Here is a 20,261-nt window from a genome sequence, read left to right on the forward strand (position 1 = left end):
CTTAAAAAAAAAAAAAAAAAGAAAATCATGCAGGGGTGCAAGCATGGCCTTGTTCCAAAAGCCTCCTGTTTGAATTCTGGTTTTGCCATTTCACACTACATGATGTGATCTCCCTGTGCTTCAGTGCCTGCACCTGTAAATTGAGATAATACTAGAATCTATTTAATAGTATTGCTGTAAGAGTCCTTGCAATGTAAAAGTATTGTCACACAATTAGAATTGTGCTATTAGAAAAAAAGTCAACACGCTTTAGTTATTATTCCTGGAAAGCTAAGCTATCATAAGACCTATAAAGTATGCTATTGCATATGTATATTTTTAGGAATGGAATTCTTAGTCTTCCTACCTATCCAAGATTGTTTCACAGAGCAATTACGTGCATTCTAAGGAAAATCGGCTGGAGGGAAGAAAATGGTGTTACAACATTCTTTCAGCCTCATCTGAGTTTTTCCTGCTACTCCATTACTGTCCCTCACTTTACTTTTTTAGGTTGTGATGGGTATCATGGAATAATGGAATTTATACATCTAAAATGAAGATGCATATGATATCATAAGACCTCACTTGTGGTGGTGATAATAATGCCTCACACTTCACCCCTTTCAAAGGGTCTTTGTATGCTGTGTTTCATTTAATCTTTACAATGGTCTTACTAGGTTCTGTAGTCCCATTTTACAGTTCATACAATGAAGACCTCAGAGAAATGACTGGCCAGGCTCCACAGGTGGTTAGCGACAGCTAGGTCATAACCTTGTCTCCTGGTTCTGAGATCACTCTCTTCCCAGTGTGTCTAGCACCTGGTTACTTTGGTTCTCCTTCACATTTGTGACTCTCTTCACTGAGGGATGGTATCTCGGTTACTCTTGCTCTGTAACAAGCCAGAGGGAGTGAAACAACCATTTTATTTTGCTTTGGATTCTGTGGGGTATTCAGATTGGGCACAGTGGGATGGTTTCTCAGAGTTCCATGATGTTTGGGGCCTTAGCAGGGAAGATGCAAGTGTTGGGGCTCGTATCATCTGGGACATCTTCCCTCCCACGTCTGCCAGCTACCTGACTGAGACAGGGACCTCAAGTGGGCTAATTGCCAGAACACCTACATGTGGCCTCCCAGCATGTTTCTCCATGTGTGTTGATCCGGGTTTCCTCACAACATGGTGCACTATTCCTAATGGGGAGTGTCAGGAGAGCAGGGTGGAAGAGCATGGCGTGTTTATGACCTGCCAGAGCTCAAAGGGAAGGCAGATAGACCTTGCCATTCAGTGGGAAGTGTGTCAAGGCTACATTATAGAAAAGTGGATGACTTAAAGGAAGGAAATACTTTTTTTTCTTTTTTTTACATTGCCAGTAGAAAATATGAGCTGATCAATACTAGGCAGAGAGAGGGAGCCATAGGTGAGGACCCTGACTGCAAGGTCAGGTAAGTTCAGATTTGGTGGGGAGCAGAGGAAGAAAAGAGACTGGTGGCTCATCATTCACCTCACAAATATTTGTGCAGATTATCTTGGAGCCAAGCAGAGTGAGCAGGGCTCCTGAACAATCATTTCTCAAAGGAAACCTAAGGACTCTGTAGTATGGGCTCATCCTGTTGAAAACTTGACCTTATTGGAGACCATTTAAGATTTATTTATATTTAGCATAGGACCTAGAGAGTTCTTTTTTTTTTTTTTAGGATTTTATTTATTTATTCATGAGAGACACACATACACACACACACACACACACAGAGAGAGAGAGAGAGAGAGAGAGAGAGAGAGAGAGGCAGAGACACAGGCAGAGGGAGAAGCAGGCTCCATGCAGGGAGCCCAATGTAGGACTCGATCCTGGGACCCGAGGATCATGCTGTGGGCCAAAGGCAGGTGCTAAACCACTGAGCCACCCAGGGATCCCCGGACCTACAGAGTTCTGTAAAGAAGAGAAAAGTTCATCTCCTTCAGTGCCCTGTCTCACTTATGTTTAACTCAGATGGGAAGAAAAAAATCGGTACCAGGACAAGGTTGCTTGTAAAAGTTTATTTTACATTGTGTGGGGTTTATTTCTGGTGCTGGTATTCTTCACAGGGTATTTCTTTTAAGACTGTGAATAGTGTATTTCCTTTTCCTTTGCCACTCCCCACCAGAATAACTCTCTGATTTTTGAACCATCTTCATATCCTCAGAACGACTAACTTTAAATAATGGTTGGAGAAGCTCCAGGTTAAGTAGAGAGTAAAATCCTATTGCTGTTTGACCTTTGGGTTAGGATCAAGTGTGGTGTAATAAAATATCAGTCCCAAGAGTCACCTTTGCTGATTTTTTTCCTATTATTCTTTCCTGTTATTCCATATTCCTCCAGCTCTTGCAGCCAAGGATTGTTACATTAAGATCCGATCTGAAATTAAAACTCAAGGTCTTAACCAATAAGCTATAAAGGCATTGAACTCCCACTGGGATGTGGTTACCTTTCCCTAAACTTCCTGACTTGTCTCTTAGCCCCAGAGTTGATTTCTTATTGAGCCTTTGGAAAGGTCCCTGATGTTTCACTGCCATTTCTCATTGGAGGGGGACTCTTAGCCATGCAAACCTCATAAGGCTACGGGCTCTCCAGCTGTGTTCCTTCAATTAAGTGGGAGAGCTCCCTGGGTGGGGCCGCACGCCCCTTCCTGGTGGGGCAAGTATGAAGTCATATTGGAGAACGGATCCAGGTCGGCACTGGGGCTTCAGCAGAATCTGAGCCACCTGGTCCAGAGTTAGAGGGATCCTTCTGGAACATTCTCAGAACCTTCCAGTGGATCTTGCCTTGGAATCTATACAGAGTCTATTTCCTTGAAGGTGGCTCCCCTGAAGGAACCCTTGAGTGATGGCTAATAGAGGTGAGGGGGAGCAGCTGTACACAGTTGCGTGTGAACATTTGGTGGTAAAAGGACGACACCCTCTCGTGAGGATCTTGCTGGTGAGGCAGCACCCAGGCACAGACTGCTGTCACCTAGAATATTCATGCCCAAGCCACTGGTGCAGCTGAACCTTTATGCCATCTGTCTTGGTTTTCAGAAGCAGATTCTAGATGATCCCTTTTGCCTGTGTGGAGGTGGCTCAGAGCACCGTGGAGAGAAGGGAGTCCCCACATGACTGGTGGGCCTCGAGCAGATGTTCCATAGCATAAGCTACCAAATGTGTAGCAAACACCTGCTGGTGTTTTGCTCAGGCTGCTGTTTTATTTGACATTATCTGCTGTCTTCTATTTAAGCGTAAATACATGTAGCAAAAGTCACAAAAATCACATCGGTGACAATGACTAGAATTTACTGAATGCCTAAGCACTAGTCTAAGCTCATAACTCAAATTGTCTCCTGATCTTTACTTCAGCCCTCTGAGGTATGCTATCGTCATTCCCTGTCTACCCATGAAGAAACTGAGGCTGGGAATTAAGTGACTCAGCCCATGCTTTTAGAAGCAGAAAGCAGTGAGACAGGCCCTAAGCCCAGTGTATTTGATCCCAGAGCTGTACTCCTACCTGGGGGGCCTGGCTCTTTTGTTCAGTGTCCATGGCCATCCTGCTGGAGGGTGGGCTCCGTGACCTGGGTGACAGAGCGCAGCTGTGTAGATAATCCTGCAGCTTGATTATCTGCTCACCAGAAGTAGGGCTGTCCGGAAAGTGCTTTGTGCACTGTGGAAGCAAGTCATTAAAACCAAGTGGTGTTTTGTTTTGTTTTGTTTTGTTTTGTTTTACTTCATAAAATGTCAAGGTTTTCCTAATTGAGTTGGAGGGGTTGCTAATTTTAGACCATCTGAAAATCTTCTCAAGAAACAAAACCTGGAGTCAAGTAGAAGGACTCTTCTAGAAGGAAGCCTTCTCAGAAGTGATGAAAGGGTCAGCCTTGACTCTGGGGAAGGCCCGCAGCCCAGTGCCAGTGGACACTCGGGTGGCTTTAATTCTGTTGCTGTTTGTGGAGCACTTGCCATGGGTGCTATTGGGTCCCCTGCTGGTCTCCGGGGACACAGAGGTGAACCAGCCATGCCCCTGTCTTCAAGGATCCCATCCTCCCAGAGGACAGGATATGATGGAGCCCTTCTCTGGCAGGCATACAGGGCGAGGGAAGCAGAGGGGAGAAAAGTGTGAATTTGGCCTTGGCCTGGGGCAATGTCTTCATGTCTTTTTTTTTTTTTTTTAAGATTTTATTTATTTATTCATGAGAGACACAGAGAGAGGCAGAGACATAGGCAGAGAGAGAAGCAGGCTCCTCGGGGAGCCCGATGTGGGATTTGATCCCAGGACCCTAGGATCACGCCCTGAGCCAAAGGCAGACGCTCAATCACTGAGCCACCCAGGCTCCCCTGTCTTCAGATCTTTTAATAGAAATGTTCAAGCCTTCCTGCAGTGTACTTTTTGTGAATAGGAACTCTTATTTTTTCCCCTTTACAAGAGAAAGGCTTTTGATGCAAGTTACACCTAAGTGCTGAGATCTCCATTTGGTTAGAGAAATTGCAGTCCAGTGTGAGGAGGATTCAGGAGAAGGTCCCATGAGGATCATCTCCCTTGCGGAAAAGCCCTGCTGCAGAAGTTGAGGTGAGAAGACAGGAAACAGAGGCCTTCCTGGAGCATGGTGTGGTGCTGTTGGGAGCCACAGCCAAACACACAGGCCCAGCCACAGCTCTTGTTTCAAGAAAGTGAAGCAGGAACTAGCGAATCAAGTTGGTGTGCTTGAGCTCAGAACCCAGGCACTGCAGAGGCTGTCTGGGATTCCAGCAGAGGCTGGAGGCAGAGGCTGGCCCCTGGGTCTCAGAACCACGTCCTGGGGCATTGTGGTGCCTGAGCTCTGTTCTCTGACCTGGTGTAAGGGGTCATGGGGGTAGGAAGAGCAGGCCAGTGAGGGCTACATCCGGGGAAGTCATGTGCTTCCATGATGCCACCTGTTACAGTGCCCTGTGAGAGGGGGTCCCCTGTGTCTAGAGTTGCACACACCTGAGCCCCTCAGCCTTACTGCCCTCTCTTCCCATCCCTTCCTTGCATAGGAATGCCTCAAGCCTCAATTAATTGTCTTAGTTTTCTTGAGTATAAAAGGAATCCTGGCTGGACATGGAGTAACTATAGACATAAAACTCAAATGATGACTTCGGCTTCATCTTAGCCAAGGGTGGTGTTCACACCATGATGGCTGACTTCTGTGAGGACAGCAGGCTTTTTGGTGTCCTTCAGAGGCAAGTAGAAGAGTCCTTTTACTTCAGGGTGGATTGAGGCCTCCCTGGAGATCCATAAAATGTGGCCACAGAGAGCCCCAGGACCAGCAGTGAAACCAACTATTTCTGCCTCAAGTGGATCATCCAAGCAGGTTTTTCTAGCCCTGTCTGCCATTTCAGTTTTAATGTGTCCTTACAAAAGCATATAGAAATGGCACGGATATGGCTGAAAAGGTTAAGTCTTTTTCAGGGGCCTCTTTAATTTTGGAATAATCAGTTTTGTTTTTTATAATTCTTGTAGAATTTTTTTAAATCTTGTAGAAGTCCTGAATTCTTGTTCAGTCTTGTTTTATATTAGGTTGTAGTATAAGAGGAAGAGTTAATAAAGCTTTCTATTTCCATATCTACCATGAAGCTGTGTAACTTCTTCCTGCTCAGTGATGGCTGAGCAGAACATGTGAAATCTGAGTGGATTTGTGGAAACATAAACACATTTTTATTTAGCAACGAGTGTCAATTGGGGTATAAATAGGGCCATAAATGATTCTCACATTGGTCTCTCCTCCTGGAGGCCTTCAGTATTATCTTGAGCTGTCATCTTCATGTTGTATTGGAAAAATGTGAGATTCTTTTTCCCTCGGTCATTATTTACTTTTTAAAAATAATGTAGTTTTAAAGAATTCTTGCTATTTAATCTCAAGCCCAAATATGGTTCCTAGTGAGGAAAAGATATAAATTTGGTATTTTTAGTTCCAGAAAGAATTTATAGGGGTAGGGGTGGGGATGAGATGCATCTTTAAAAGGTGGAAGGTGGGGTGCCTGGGTGGCTCAGATGGTTAAGCATCTGATTTTGACTCAAGTCATGATCTCAGAGTCTTGGGATGGAGCTGCATAGGGCTCCCTGCTCAGTCAGGAGTCTGCTTCTCCTTCTCCCCCAGCTCATGCTCAATCTCTCTCTCTCTCGCTCTCAAATAAATAAGTAAAATATTAAAAAAAAATAAAAGATGGAAGAAAGGTTTAATGTGAGAAGATACTTTGTCTCTTTGTTTCTGTTAAGGAACAGCTTAAAAATTTGCATTTGGTAAAAAAAGAAAGAGAAAATTAGGTTTTGGAACTTTTAAGTATATTGCTTGGTATTGTTAAATTTTAATTCATTGCTGGGAAATTTGGGGTGAGTTCATTTCATAAATATTTATGTTGTCTTAAGAACTAGTGTAGGGGTAGAGAGTGGGAAAGCTTACTTCCTTCTGCATCCTTGGAGGGACATGGGATGACCTGCCACTTTTTGGTGAGACATGTAAAGGCTGGTCTACTTTTGGATGAATTTTCTTTCTTTCTTTTTAATATTTTGTTTATTTATTCATGAGAAACACACAGAGAGAGAGAGGCAGAGGCACAGGCAGAGGGAGGAGCAGGATACATGCAGGGAGCCCGATGTGGGACTCGATATCGGGTCTCCAGGATCACACCCTGGGCTAAAGGCAGCGCTAAACCACTGAGCCACCCGGGCTGCCCTTGGATGAATTTTCAAAGATTGCAGCTGTCCCCTCTTCAGTCTTGTCTTGGGGTCCCTTAGGGACATGCTTCCCTTTTATAGGTCCCATGACTTTCCAGCCTTGTTTATTACACCTGCCAATTCAAACAAGAGAGACCAATTTCCTAGGCTCTAGCCCACTGCTCTGATTTGGATTTAGAGGGAATCAGGAATTTTGTTGGGCATCCTTTTGTCCAGAGAGAGAGCAAGAGAAAGATATGAGAGGAGCCTACCTCCCATAATCTACAGTCTCATGAATATTTCTTCCTGGCACATGCCCACCTGTTTCGGTGTCCCTGAGAGAGCTACAGGAAGAGATCTCATTGTGGTGGGAGGGAAAAAGGAAGGCAAGAAGGAAGTCCCAGGATTTCCTGCCCATTGCCCTTGAGGTTCCATCATTTGTAGTCATGAACAGTCATTTAGATCCATGAAGGGGGAACAAGCAGAGAGGTGAGAAGGAAGGCTGTCCTGGGTGGTTTGTAACTGATGAGTGGAAGTTAGATTCTGTTAAGAACAGGGGACGTGCCCCTGCCTTGTTGCCCCCCCTCCCTTATCATGGAGTATCCTGTCCTTGCCAAGAGAAGTTCTGTGAACCCATCCTTTGGTATCTGAGCCATAGTCTGCCAGCAGTGCCTGCAACCCCAGGGAGATACTCTCACCATGCATCCTCCTCTTGATTCCTCCCCTGGTGGCTACCACTCTTTTAGGCCAGACCAGTTGCATGGAGCAGAAAATCCCAACAAGAAGTATATAAGATTCGGGTTTATTGCTCTCATGCAAAAGAAGTTGCAGATTGGTCACTTCATGGTCATCAAGGATCCAGAATTATTCTCTTTTTCTGTTCCACCATATTCAGACGGTGGCTTCCAGCCTCAAAGCTGCTTTATTACCCAGTATGGCTGTTGTATCTCCAGCTGTCACATCCAAATAAGAACCATGAGAAAGAGAGAAGAGTACACAAGAGTACATGTCTCAGAGGAGTTGTCTCCCTCAATAGAAGCCTCACATGGTTTCTGCTTATATCCTATTGCCCACCTTTTGGTCCAGGGGAGATTAGGAAATGTTACCCTTTAGCTTAGCTCATTGCAAACTGGAATAAAATTTAAGTTCAGTAAAAAGGGAGAAGTATCTTGAGAATGGGTAGGAAAATAGCAGTCTCTACCATGACCTAGTATATATGAAGTACGTCAATGTGTGAACCATAATATATTCCACCTGGCATTCTAGCCATTTATAGAATATCTAACTCTCCTCTCAGACCCCGAGCTGTTTGGAAGCCCTGAGCATATCCTCCTCCTCTTTGTACCATTTATAGCTACTAACCCAGGGGCATGCATGGTAAATTCTCAGCCCATCTTTGTGGATTTGAATCAGATTCACCTTTGCCCCCCCCCCTTCCCTCCATGGATCTGTAGTTAAGAAGAAGTCACTTATAAGCATTTTTTAAAGATTAACTTCTTCCCAGAGGGTTTTACATAATTACCAGTTTAAATGTTAATAATAAAGGTGTTAATAATTATAAATAAAATTAGAGAAATCTAGGCCATGAAAACTAGCAGTATTAGTAAATATATAGTTTTGCTATCTGTTTTAAGGTTCTTTTCTTTTTTTAAGATTTTATTTATTTATTCATGAAAGACAGACAGAGAGAGAGAGGCAGAGACACAGGCAGAGGGAGAAGCAGGCTCCATGCAGGGAGCCTGATGTGGGACTCAATCCTGGGTCCCCAGGATCAGGCCCTGGGCTGAAGGTGGCGCTAAGCCGCTGAGCCACCGGGGTGCCTTGCTATCTGTTTTAAAATGTAATTGTACTCTACAGCTGTTAGAGAAACAAGAGATGAGAGTTTCACCACTAGTCAATATTAGTAGAATGGTGGAAATATTTATGAAAAATTTTGGCTCTTTTATGTGAGTTTGAACAATGATATAGGAAGATGGGATTATACTGAGAAAACTTGTGTCAGTACTTCATATTTGTAAAAGGCAGGGAATCCTGAAAATCAAGTTACGTTAATTTATGTTCCACCACATTAAAGAAAATAATAAATGGACGGAAAGAAATTGGCATGGTTGGAAGGAAGGGCTTTCCCTTTTGCTCTGAGAGGGAAGGAAACTCTGACTATGCCGGACATCTCAGTTGGAAAGTGCTTCTGGTGAGCCCTCCCCCATGTGACCAGCTGATTCACTGTCTGCTAGTTCCCCAAGGAGGTGATGTAACCAGGGACTGCAACTTCTAGGGGAGGGGGAATATCATTGTTGGCCCAATCCTCTGGCATTAGGAACCTAACAGAGCTCTGGCCAAAAGCAGATGGAATTTTGCAGCTACATTTTGTAATTCTTTATAAAATGTCATTCGTAGCATCATCTCCCATTTCTTCTTCCTCATTTTCTGTTCTTCGCATCTCTTTCTCTTACTCTCTTTCACCCCCAGTGGTGGCCCTATGTGCTGCCATCCTGCTCTTCCTGAATTAACTCAGATCTGATCTTTGGAAATAAATGAACTGCAAGCCATGGGGGCTGCCTGCCATCTTTTTGTTCCTGAATCTGGTTAATGTGAGCTCAGAGGGCAGGTAGAAAAAAAGCATGGGCTTTGGTGTCTGAAAGACGCAGATGTTAATAACTTCAGCTCACCATTACTGGCTGTGTGACCTGGGGCAAGTTACTTCACTTTGCTGAAGCTCTTGAATCTCATCTATAAACTGAGGTTAATTCCTGCCTGAAAGACCTATTAGGAGAATCGCTCAAAATCATGTATGAGACAAGCCCAGAGTGGTGGATGAAGACCAGACTGTGTTGGGCTGCATAAGCCATGCTGAGAGTGTGCATTTTATTTGAGTGCTTTGGGAAGCAGGTCGGTGACGTGATGTGATAGGTGTTTTCAGACAGTCACTCCAGCTCTCTGGAGAGAGTGCATTGAGGTTGGGTGAGGAGGAGTAGAAGTGGACAGCCCAGCTAGAAGGTAAGGGCAGTATACCAGATGGCTGGGGTCAGGGATAAGCAGATGGGCCTGGAGACCTTTTGATGGTAGAGATAGTGGCTGAAGTCTTAGATGTGGACAGGGAGGGAAGGTAAGAGAACAGTCAAGTGGGAATCCTGGGTTTGTGGGGGGTTGGGGAGTGCAGTGGTGCCTGTTACAGAACCTGGCATAGGACTGTGCACATGGATGACAGCTACAGAGTGTTGGCTGGGTGGCCAGATTCATGAGTACCTGGGGCAGAGAAGGGTTGCCTGCCCTTGGAAGTGGTGTACAATGAATAACAGTGGAATTGGCCAAGGTCCACTTCTGCTCTTGCATTTGAAGCCATTTGCTCTGACCGTCCATCCATTCAGACAACATCATCTAGAATCAAGTTGGGCAACATTGAGCTGGTCTCTCAGGAACACTAGAAAGTAACACAGTCTCTTGAGAGACCTCTGATATTCATCTTGATACCACCTCAGGTGACACCAGTCCCCTCACTGTAGCTAACAGAGTCAGAGCAAAGTGAAAGCCAACCCAGAGTTGGATTAGGGTTTTGAACCACTGTTGAGAAACCCTGAGGAGTTCCTGGTGTGACTCCTGCTCTGGTTCTTTTCCTTCCACTTTTATTTATTTATTTATTTATCTTTCTAACAACAATCAGTTCAGTGGTAGTAGTTCCTCTTCCTGTTCATCGTTCAGAGACACTGGGGGCGATGAGAGGCAGGCAGTGTCCCCTCCAAGGAAGAACAAATCTTCTGCGTGTTTCATGAGTATATTCCTAAAATGACCAAAATGGCAAACAGAGGCACAGTGAGGACCTTGTGCTCATGAATTTATTGTCACGGAGTCAGAGCCCAGATAAAAGTCTTTGGCCAATCTGTAAAGAATATTTCGGAGACAGAGAGAACAGAATTTATAGGGTCTAAAAATAGCAGCTGAAGTGCCGCTGTGTTTAGCTTGTCGGGGAACCTGTTGAGCCGAGACAGGCAGGGGATTTTATTTCTCCAGCCCTGAGGTCACTCGTCTTGTTGAAGAAGGGATAGCAAACATTTCCAAATAGGGATTGCTTTTGAAGGGGAGGAAGATGGCTGAATATATATGGCACTTCTTGTTTTCCTCTCTCCCTTTTCCTAACCTCCTGCATCACTCCAAACTTCCTCCAAAGGAAAGGAAAGGTTTGGTGTTCTCAGTAGAGTAGGTGGGGGCTGCTGGGGTGGGGGGACAGGAGGACACAATTTCAGATGGTGTCCGTCATGTTGCTTGTTGATGGTGGGTTTGAGGATGGCTGCTCTGAGGAGTGGTGGTGGCAGTCTAATTGATAGGTCTTGGTGGGTTCCACAAAAATCCACTAAGCTGAAGAAATAAACCCAGAGTTGAAGAAATAATGGTCTTAATTCTCCTCAACTGATTGTCTGATTCCTGGACCTTCCTTGTACCGTTTCTAGGAAGGGACACTAACTTTGTCCTGTGCCACAACCCACAGAAGTGTCTGTCTCTCCCCAGGCCTAGGCAGTCCTCTGGATCCCATAACTTAACAACGTAATCTAGGGGTACCTGGGTGGCTCAGTGGTTGAGCACCTGCCTTCAGCTCAGGATGTGATCCCGGTGTCCGAGGATTGAGTCCCACATCAGGCTCCCTCCATGGAGCCTGCTTCTCCCTCTGCCTCTCTCTCTCTCTCTCTTTCTCTGTGTGTGTGTCTCATGAATAAATACATAAAAAATAATCTTAGAAAAAAACATAATCTAATATCAACATCCCCAAATTTGTCAATCAATAGGACTTCAGTAGGACTCCTGCTCTTCAATATTTATCGAAACTTTGGCCAAAATTAATTATATTTATGGTGAGGGGCCTGATGGTCATGCTGTTTGTGTGTTTCTCAGCCAGATCTTGCTCAGTCCTGTCTTCCTTGCCCTACATGGTGTTGTCCTATACAGTTGTCAGCATGGAGAAGTGGAATATTTTGTTTCCAGATCTTGATTTTTAGATTCTCAAGAAGAGTCTCAAGATACACGCTTGGTTATCCTTTGTCTGATAGTGGAGTCCCCAGACTGTTGTGCATAGATGGCTGTCTTCCAAAGGCAACTCTCCTGTGGGTCATGATGAGAAATAGCCACTGCTCTTTCTTAGAGCATAATAAGAAAAGGAGAAAATTGCTTATAGGTTAAGCACCTAGAAAATGACTACCAGTGCATGGTGAGCACTCTGTAAGCATTAGCCATTGCTTTCATCATCATCATGGCATCAAAGTGTTTTCTGTGAGGGTTCTGTTGACGACAGGGTTCACTACATAGGATCTGACGGGGCCCCAGGAGAAGACGTGTCTATCAGATCTCAGTTCCAGGAAATAATTGCCCTTCTTTGGGTATCTGACCCATCCGTGCCTTACTCATCCTGTGAATCTTGTTTCTGTCTTTACCTTAGCTGTTGGGAAGCTCAGAGACAACTTTGCAGCTCACATCTAGTTGGAGGACATGGCTTTATGGTGTGCATTTGGTTTATTCAGCCCTTGGTTTCACATACCATCATTTTATCTCCACTCTGCTGTTCTTACTTGCTCATTTTATTATGGGATATTTTTTTTAAGATTTATTTATCCACGTGAGAGAGTGTGTGTGTGGGAGAAAGAGTGAGAGAGTGAGCAGAGGGAGAGAGAGAGAAGCAGACTCCCCACTGAGCACGGAACCCAACGTGGGGCTTGATCCCATGATCCCGAGACCATAACCAGAGCCAAAACCAAGAATCAGAGGCCCAACTGACTGAGCCACCCAGGCGCCCCTGTTATGGGCTTTTTTATAAGCATACTTCAGTTCTGTTTGGAACAAGAGTAGGTGTAAATTAAAACACAGTAGCAGAGTGTCTATTCCTTCGAGAGAAGGTTAATGTTATCACCACAAATAGGCTCCCACATCAGTTCAGACCCCACATCTAAGCCTTGAGATTCCAACAGTCTCTCTCACTACTGGGCATGATCGACCTTTCATGCCCACATTGGACCTGGCTCTATCAGGTGAATTCATGCTTTTCTTTTCATCTCTAGCCCTGTAGCTCCTGTTACTGATTCAGGATGGCTTATGTACCTGGCTAGACTGATGTATCTATCAGCTACTTCTGTGTAACAAATCACCCCAAAATTCAGCACACGCAGCAAGAAGAATTTATCATTCTTACAGGTCCAAGGGTCAGCTGGACAGGTCTCCTTCAAGCTGTAGGTCTGTCTAGTGGGGGATGCTCTTCTCTTTGTCTCTCACACTTTTTAGAACCAGTGCACTACTGAGGCAGGCTCATGCTGAGGGCAAAAGTACAGAAGGGGCGAACAGAAACACGAGGCCTCGTAAGCGGTAGGCTCAGAACTGGCATCATCATTTCTTCCACGTTCCCTTGGTCAGAGCAAGTACATACGGCCAAAGCCAATATCAGGGAAGCAGGGAAACAGAGTTTGCCTTTAGGGAGATGAACTTCAGAGTCAGTAACAAAGGGCATGAACACCAGCTGGTGGGATAGAAGGATGATCCACCACCAGCAGTAGATTCAGTTGAAGAGCACCAGGGTGGGCAGACTGCAGTCCCTGGCCTTGGTGAGTATGTTGGATATTCTCCATTTTCCTCTCCAGATCCATGCTACATCATCATCCTCCGTGCCTTGTGCCCTGGGAGGCTGGCCTTCCCTCTGGCTTTGAGGTGGATTCAGTCAGAGGGGAGCACTGGGAAAAGAGGGGGGAGTTGTGCCCACTCATAGAAGGCCATAGCTTTACCCTGTCGCTCTTCCCGATAACCGTGGGGTCCTAGTAATCTTCAACCCTGGGGGCAGCAAGACTCCCTGCTGTTGCTGGTTTGGGGAGCTTTACCATGGGGTCTCCTGATCCTCTCTCTCATTAACAGTCCCTTCCCTGAGCTCTTCTCTCTGTCCCTGTTTGCAAGAGCCACCTCTTCTGGGTGGGGACCCTCACGGATTCATTAGGTACTTGGTGAGTGCATGACTAAGTGAGTGTCAGGGCTCCTGGTTTTTCCTGCCCTCTGGCCTTTATACCACTAAAAGGTCACTTCTGCTTGAAAACTCCATGAGATTTCAGGTCAGGAAGCCCTTACTTGTCTGCCACCATCCCCTCCTACAAGAACCTAGCCCAGTAAGTTCATCAGACGGAATAGGTATGGTTGTGCTTTTTCCTCTGAGGTTTTTTGTTTTTGTTTTTGGTTTTTTTTTTTTTGGATAATTAGGGATTCTTTCAAGTGCAACATTTTCTCCATAAATTGTGGGGGCTTTATTTCTGAGATGGGATTTATGCCATATCATGTTCCAAGAAGGGAATGTAGGTGATGTTTGTAAATAAAAAACTCTCAACATAAGGAAGAGATACATAGATCCTTCCAATAATAATTGGAAATTAATTTTTAAAAAGATTTTATTTATTTATTCATGAGAGACAGAGAGAGGCAGAGACACAGGCAGAAGGAGAAGCAGGCTCTCTATAGAGAGCCCAATGCAGGACTTGATCCTGGGACCCCAGGATCACAACCTGAACCAAAGGCAGATGCTCAACCACTGAGCCACCCAGGTGCCCCAGCCTTAGTTAATTTCTGAGGGGGTAATTAACCCCACTGTGCCCATCTCAGTAGAGTAATGCAGTTGGGTATTTTTAAGCAGGAAAAAGAGGGTCCTGAATTTCAATTTCCACATGAGTTTGGGAACCAGTGGAGTATTTCCCAAACTTCCCTGGTCAAGATAATGTTTTGTTAAAAGTTCAGTTTCCCAGTGATTCTGGATCACTAGTCCCCAGCAGGGGTTGGCAGTGGGTACCTAGAGATCTGCTTTCAACATGCATCTTGGGTGAATTATATTAATTGAGTGTGGGATACACTGTGCCCAGCTATGATTCTGACAGGTTTTGGTCTATTGACTACAGAGAAATCTAGTGATGATGATGATGATGATCATATACAAGAATATGTAACATTTAGAAAGCACTCCATAGTTTGCCAAGATTTTATATATATTGTCTTGCTAACCACATTGGCCCCTTCAAGACGTGTTTTTGTCTTATATTGCCTGTGCCAACATTATTTTCCCATAATCGAATGGGAAGAATAGTACCAGCAGGCTTTTGTTAAATATCCTGATTGACCCCAGGAGTAAAGATATAGCAGTTGCCATGTTAAAACACATGATAGCTACAAGCAAATAGCCGTTAGCTAACCCTTTGAGCACTACTGCATGACTTTGTGATAAAATTCTTTGAACCTCACCCCATGTCTGGATCTTGCAAGAGGAATTTCTAGAAAGCTCTGCAGAGGGTTTTCCTGCAGGGCATGTCCCATTTGACTGTTCTCTGGAGAGGAGCACAGATGTTTCCTCCTGAAAAAGGGCATGCCGGGCTATTTCCTTCTTGCAGGTTAGAAGGCCTGCCTTCAGGAACACCATCTCAAGTTTCTGTAGCAGTTCTGCAGAAAGCCATGCCTAGAAAACTTTGAATTACTCTGATACCAGATGACTTTACGGCCTTTGGGATCAAATGTGCTGTGATTATGCTCTGGGATTCTGGAGGGGAAATTTTCAAACTTTAATTAATTAATTAGTACATTTTGGGAAGCTTCATGTCATTCATTTTAATAAGAGATCCAGGGCTGCCTGTTAACTTACAACTCATCAGGTTATTTTTTTCTGTGTCCCCCTCCCGAGGAAAGAAATACCTTGCTGGCAAAGCTGAGTTCTCTTATGGGGCTGAGTGGTCTATATTTCTGTTCCCTCCATGCATGCTGTTCATAACACTTAGTTCCCTCGCTTTAATCCCCCAGACCACACTCTCTTCTGCCGTTTGTGGAATCTGTAACAGTATTGAATGAATGATACAAGCCCAGAGGCTTAGAGGGGTGCAGAGCTATGATCTCCTTGTGTTTTAGTGTTGGCACATTCTCCTCATTCATGGAAATACCCTGGATTTAAGCTGATTTATCAGCATCCTTGGTTGAGCATATGTAGCAGTGCATGTCTGGGAAAATAGTACAATACTTGTTTTCTCATTCTGCATGGACTGAGATTTAAGCCTTAATTAGTGGAGACAATAATTGTGATATTAATAAAGGTTCACAGGCAGAGATTAGGCCATGGTGCATATTGAGACCCTTGGGGCCATGAACCTTGAAATATGCATCTTCTGGAACTAAGCTTATGACCGTTGCTTATGACTGCTGCACATGACCTTATACCACATGTTTTAGGAGAATGCGCTTAAGTCCAAGTCCTAACTCCAGTGGTGAATTCCAAGCTTTTCGTTATTGTTTTTCTTCCTGAAAGACAAAGGGAGTTTTATTTGAGGTTCAGTTCAAGGGCAATGTTGGATGGGGAGTTTTATGAACACTAGGAAATTTGTAATATCCTTTAAAGAATCCAAACCAGAATCTGCTCACTGGTCTACTGTTCATCCATCTGTCCATCTATCCATCCATCCATACATGTCAGCATTTACTGATTTCTACAAGGTACCTGGCACTGTGTTGACATGCTGGGCTTACCATAGAAAAGCAGAATATTACCTTGTGTATCACAAACCTATTGTTGCCAGATAGTCTCCAACGTTGAGAGCATCTTTGTGAAGTAAGAATTTACATCTCCCACTCTTTTATGAGAACAGAGCTAATGTACCTTTCCCGATCACCAAGCCAGTCAAGGTAGAGCAGGCCTGAGGCATCCTTGTGACAGTTAGGATTAGAGCAGCGTTTCCTTCTTTTATATTACATGGGCTTTTCTGTTTGCCTAGATGCAGACCTACCCTCTGGGAAAGTAGGGAGTGTAGAGTAAGCATTCTGTGGCAGGGTCAGAACTGGAACAGTCCCCAGTTTGTCACCTCTTCTCTTCCTGGGGTATCTTCCCGCCATCACTGAAACAGAGGAAGGGGTATACACAAGACAGAACCCCTGGGAAGCCCATCAACTCTCATTTCTCTACCTCACCCTTTCCAGTCTCTTGGAAACTTGAGACTCTGTTCAGACTCACCCTGTCGTTGGACGATGGCACCAGTACAAGAGTATAAACTGGGATCCACATAGCAGATGCCTAAATATTAAAAAGTTACAGGTGAAGGTAGCTGTGAAGTAAACTTTGTTCTGTCCTCCTACCTTGGCAGATATACCTTTATGACCACCTGGAAGGCCAGGATGGAATTTAAAACCTTCAGGTGCCTCAGAGTTGAGTGTAGAAAGGGATGGCTTGAGAAGAGTGATCAAGGCTCCCCACTTCCCCTTCTATTGGCTTTGTCCCGTACACATGCCAGCCAGGATAGTTCTGCATGCTTGTGGATGCACATCCGGGCTGCATCTACCCACTCCCTGCAGAAGCTGCCCTTGGGCCCCGAGGGACACTTAGTGGTGGCATGGTTTGCAGTTGACAGGGTGAACCTGGAGCAGAGCCCAAATAGACCCTGAAAGTAGATTCAGGACTTTGGACAGGAAATGTGGGGAATCCTGGGCACCCAGAGCGCATCTGGAAGGGGAAAACGTGAATTCTGTCCTTGCTTTACCAACTCCTTGCCCCTGGTGGATAAGTATAGCTCGAGGATTCTTTTGAACGTGGGGTTCAGGGCAAGGGCCCCTGTGCCTGGATCCTAGGTGATACCAGTTCTGCCAAGTCATCAGCTAGAAGGGGCTGCATGTTATACCCGAATGAGACCAACTCATAAATCCCAAGCTGAGTCTAGAGCCCCGGTTTCCCATTCCCTCAGCCACTTCCCAGTTCTCGTCTTACCAAGTAAATGTGCCACTTGCATGCAGTTCCAGAAGACTGAGCTTTTCCAGACTTCACCATAGCAGCATTCTGAGGTATGAGGACCTGAGGCCAGCCCCGAATGGATGACTGCAGCTTACATGAGCTCTGCTGCAGAGACAAGACTTGAAAACACAGTTTATATACAAGTCGCAAGCTTTGGGGACAGGCTTCTCAGGAGCATAGCCTCTGTCACACCACCAACTAGCCTGATGATTTTTCTTAAGCTCCTGGAGCCTCATTTTCTTCATCTGGAAATTGGGAATAAAATGGAATCTGCTGGTGGAGTTGCACAGGTGGAAAATGAAGTGTTTGTGGAAATCTAGCATGTGGCTTTGCACAACAGTGAGCACTTAGTGAGCAGCAGCTACAGTGATGGGTGCTGTTACCATTCTCCAGGAGCCCTGGGCCCTGCTGAGAAGGGACTGCTGTCCATATGTCTGCCCAACCACTCATCCATCCAACTGATATTTATAGAGAGCTTACCATGTGCCAAGCACTATTCTGGTATCTCGGACTTCACCAGTGAACAAGAGAGACAAAATTCCTTGCCATAGCAGAGCTGGCCTCCTGATAGGCAGAAGCAGAGATGAATCATAAGCAAAATAACCATGGAAGTTGCATAGAAGCTTAATAAGTACCATGGAGAGGAAAAAAAAAACTTGACAGGGGAAGAAGCTTTGGTCACAACAAGGTGAGCTGCAGTTTTAAATAGGGCAGTCGGGGTAGGCCCTATGAAAGAGGACATCTGAGCAAAGAAGTGGAGGAAGAAGCCATGAGAGATATGAGAGAAGAGCATTCCAGGCAGAGGGAACAGACAGTGCAAAGGCCCCGAGGAAATGCCTGTTGCTCCAGGGACAACCAAGAAGCTGGCATGACTGGGGCAGAATGAGTGTGCATGTTGTATGTACGTGTACACAGATTGTAGATGAGGCTGGAGAAGCAACGGGCCAGTACAGGCACAGCCTCATAGACCGCTGAAAGGGCTACTCATTCTCTGACTGAGATGGGGCCTCCGCAGGGTATTAACAAGGAAGTGACATGGCCTTCTGCACCTCCTTCCCATGGCCTGCCCTGTGGCTTGGGCCCTCGGGCTGCGTCTACATCATCAGGCTGAGCCCCCAGACCTTTTCCCCACCTCCTGTTGTGGGCTTGCTGCCCTTGTCCATGTTGCATGGCCTTCCACCCCTTGCCCTGCCTCCTGTTCCTTCAGGTCCCAGACGTCTGTCTACAGCCAATTATCTGATGCACTGTATTCTGGAGCCCCTTTTATTTTTTTTTTGTTTGTTTGTTTATTTTTTGGTAAAGATTTTATGTATTTATTTGACAGAGAGTGAGGGAGCACAAGTAGGGGGAGCAGGAGAGAGAGAAGCAGGCTCAATGGGTTAAGCATCTTTCTTCGGCTCAGATTGGGATCCTGGGATCCTGGGATTGAGGCTGGAGACCCTTTTAAACAGAGTGACAGTGTTGGTGGGAGCACAGGCCTGGGGCAGATGGTGGGCGCTCACTTTAGTTCTAAAGAGGGCTGCTTATGACCACCCTTCTGGGAGACTTGGTTTAGCTGGGTTCTTTCCCCACTTCCCATGGAGGCCAGGGCCCATGCCCACCCTGGGCCCCTGATCTCCTGGCTGCTTTTGTCCTGGTATCTGGTGGCAGAGGACAGGCAGACAGGAAGAAGATAGCCCAGGCTGGGTGGAGGGGCAGGGTGGAGTGCAGACAACTGAGGGGGTGTGTGTCAGAGAGCCAACAGGAAGCTGGGCTGGGTTTTGTTCTCTGACTAGTTCCCAGGCAAGGCTTTCCCAGGGGGCTTCAGGGCTCAGTCAGAAGATGCATTGTTCCTGTGGATGGTGCAGTCCAGACATTTAGCTGTGGCCACACCAGACCTTGCTCTGCTGGGCGCAGACTGTGGCACAGACATCTGCCCAGACAACCTCCGAGAGATATCTGCCTTGCCCTTGGCATCAGCCTAGCAGCCTTGCCAGGGCTGGAAGGGTCTCCTGGACCCTATGCCAAGTGACATATCCCCCTTTGCAGCTCTATGGGGGGGCCCCAAGGGCACAGGATGGGGATAAGAAGGCTGGCCTCACCCACTGCTCAGGGCAGCAGAGGTGAGGGGTGACCCTGGGTCAGAGGGTTTCCTATTGAGTCAGAGCTGCCACTGATATGCTCATCCTTCCCACCACTACCCCAAGTAGATGCCAAGACCCCCCGTAGCTCTGTTTCAGGAAGAACTCTGCCAGTGGAAACACTGACTCCCTTTGTGTAGCCCCACAGGTTATCAGGGTTGCTCAGATTGAGGAAATCCTCCCCCTGCTGCCTGGTGCTGCTCTGCCCCACCCTGCCCTGGCAGAGGGGAGGGAGGCCTGCTCCCGGGAAGAGTCTGACTTACCCCAGGCAGTGCCGCTGACCCTCCTGCCCCTGATGCCAGGGCCCTGGGCTCTTCTTGGGATCAGCTCTGTGATCAGGGCAGGATCCATTTTTCTTCACCCACCCCCACACACAACATCCCTTTCCTCACATCCATGTGAAAATGAAAGCTATTGTTTCTTTAAAAGGGCCATTTGCCTAATGCCCCTGGAATTCATTTGCTGGAGCATTTTCCATTTTCATAGTCAGTTCAGACCTTGGCTGCAGCCAAGAGGTTATGTAACCTGGGATGGAATGAATCCCATTGGCATCTGGGGACCCCTGGCGCACCCCACCCTTAGCCATTCCTGTGAGGGTGAGCATCCTGGGCTGCACACTCAAGTTGCCTCTGGGAGCTGCCAGAAGGGGGGATGTGGCTGGGGAGTGGGGGCAGGTGACAGAGGAGCACTTGGCAGCTGTCCAAATGGAGTCAGGAGGACCATTTCTTT

At 46.0% G+C, this 20,261-nt stretch overlaps 1 protein-coding gene and 1 long non-coding RNA gene across 4 annotated transcripts in view; one reads left to right on the forward strand and one right to left on the reverse strand.

Annotated features, from left to right (window-relative positions):
* The window catches only part of ITGA9 (integrin subunit alpha 9), a 344,722-nt gene that overhangs the window by 113,708 nt on the left and 210,753 nt on the right, over nt 1–20,261 (forward strand). The gene's annotated exons all lie outside the window — the stretch shown is intronic.
* On the reverse strand, nt 16,414–19,899 carry LOC112921664 (uncharacterized). Its single transcript, XR_011995218.1, has 4 exons — nt 19,796–19,899; nt 17,389–17,976; nt 16,642–16,701; nt 16,414–16,525 (listed from the first exon to the last, which is right to left on the reverse strand). It is a non-coding gene; the product is annotated as an uncharacterized lncRNA (long non-coding RNA).

Source organism: Vulpes vulpes, chromosome 11 (genome assembly GCF_048418805.1).
Source record: "Vulpes vulpes isolate BD-2025 chromosome 11, VulVul3, whole genome shotgun sequence".
Taxonomy (NCBI): domain Eukaryota; kingdom Metazoa; phylum Chordata; class Mammalia; order Carnivora; family Canidae; genus Vulpes; species Vulpes vulpes.